This window comes from Cariama cristata, unplaced genomic scaffold (assembly GCF_000690535.1).
Source record: "Cariama cristata isolate BGI_N322 unplaced genomic scaffold, ASM69053v1 scaffold333, whole genome shotgun sequence".
In the NCBI taxonomy this organism is placed as follows: Eukaryota; Metazoa; Chordata; class Aves; order Cariamiformes; family Cariamidae; genus Cariama; species Cariama cristata.
In genome coordinates this window covers 90426-92592 of record NW_009609903.1, presented here as the reverse complement: position 1 = coordinate 92592, position 2167 = coordinate 90426, and positions in this window count along the sequence as shown.

The window sequence follows — 2167 nt, the reverse complement described above, 5'->3', positions numbered from 1 at the left end:
CTTAGGCATCACTGGAAACTGGAAAGTATTGGAGGTGGATTTGTATCTGAAAAGATGAGGGCTTTGCTGAATTAAGCCTTTTGGTAGAGAAGATGGTAACTCTTTTCAGTGCTGGCTGTGGGATTCTGTAGTAATCCCGGCACTCTGGTGACCTCTTCCTTTTCTTTCTCTCTTGTGTTGATTTTCTTTTGTATTGCTTAAACAAAAGAAAATAGGCCCTTATGTTACAGGAAGACCCTTGCAAGGGGATTATTTTAAGCAAATGCAACTTTCCCAGGATGGGAAAGCTACTTTTCAGGGGCAAAGAGGGGTTTTGTTTTGGTCTACAGTTAGGAAAAAATGTCTAACAGGAGCTTTATCATCTATGCCATGGATAATTCAGTGGTATTTATGGTACTGTTTTACTTTTTTATTACAATATGAATTTCTCTGACTCGGGCCATCAGGCCTGACAGATAGGCCAACATTGTTCACTGAGCCAAAATCTTCTTTTGTTTAAAAAAAAAAAAGTGTTCTGTATGCAGGGTTGTTTTGAGTCCTTTTTTTCTAGGATTGAAACAGAATCAAGTTATGCTACTTACGAATTTGGTGAACTCAGACTCTGATTCCCAAATTGAAGTTCCTTCAGCGTTTTGTGTGTGGCTGCTCTTAATGTTTTTTTTCCTTAAGAAATTTGCGATTCTGCTCTTGCTTTATGAAACTGTTTCCTGCAACACTTATGCTGAGGTAATTTTTCTCCTTGCAGAAGTCCATTCCCCACCCATGAACGCTTCCGCTTCCTGTGTGATGTAGAGGGTTTGTAATGTCTGTGACCAGCACTTGCCCTGCTTGTATGCAGGCAGTCTGGCCTGATGTCTCTTCTGGCTTTAAATGTGCAAAAACAAATAAGGTGCAGCCAGTGTGTGCCTGCTATAAGCTGATTTTCTCTCCTTGTCTCCACATTTGCCAATGTTTAACAAAACATTGCTGAAACCTACTTCACCTTCCTTGCTCTCTCCCCTTTTGTAGTGAGCCTAGACAACGAGGAGTTCCTAATTGGTTTAATTAATTACTCTTCAGGCATTTTGCATGCTGTTTCCAAGCTGTTAAAAATCGAGGGGAGAAGGCAGCATGGAAAAAACAAAGTCAAAACCCCACCTTTCTACAGGCAGTTTAGGAAGATTTATGTGAGTGTTTTTTGGTTTTTTTTAAACAAATTTCAGAAAATAAAAAAAAGCTTTAATACATTGTCTAAAACTTGGAATTTTTCTTTCCAGTTTAAGTTTCTTTTGCATCTTTGGTTAGTTTGAAAATCCCTGTGAGTTAAGGTGTAGTACAAGTGTACAGAGAACCTAATAGGTTTTCCTTGTGTGCTGTGGGAAAAAAAAAATGGGCCTCACAGTAGTGAAACAATCTCTGCCATGTTGTGTCATCTCTGTGGAGTAAGTATACGGTCCTTCCATGTACTTGCAGTTTAACAATTAATTTTAAATTATAAGTACCATTTAGTAATGGTAACCATGAAATGGAGTGTACTGTTAATGGATAACATCCTTTGTAAACATGAGATTATGAACCCACTAAGACATACTTAGAAACTGAAGGGGACAACATCTTTATGCTTCTGTGAAAGTTATCAAGGTTCTGTGGAACTCTTGCAGTAAATCTTTGGCTCAGTTAGGGAAGGTTCTTTTGTATATGACCATACACTCTTAAAAATGCAAATTAGTACATTCTTTTAGTCCTTCCAAGGTGCAGTGTAAAAACACAAGTGAGAGTGAGATATGAGCATATTCAAGCTTTTGAGGCCAACGGGAGCTGTGTCTTTTGGTTCCAAAAGGTTGAAAGCTTTTGGGCGTGAGCTGTCTTGCACTCCATCTTTATCTTGTCTGACTTCATTTTGTTGGCTGTCTGAACACAGATATGGGATTTATTATGGTGCTTGTGTCAGAAGAATTCCTCTTTGGAGACTTTTGAAATATACTTTAATTTGTGTAGCAAAGCTAGGCATACCCTGGGTGGAATCTCTGTTCTTGAAGAAACACAGAAACTTCTTGTTGAGTGGTGAGAAATAACCATGTAAAGGAAACTCCGGCTTGCTGTTCTCTGGAGTGGTTTGGCCACAGTAATGGATGCTGGTCCTTCCTGGTTTCTCATTGCACCTGTATCACTTCTTTGTGTCCGACCC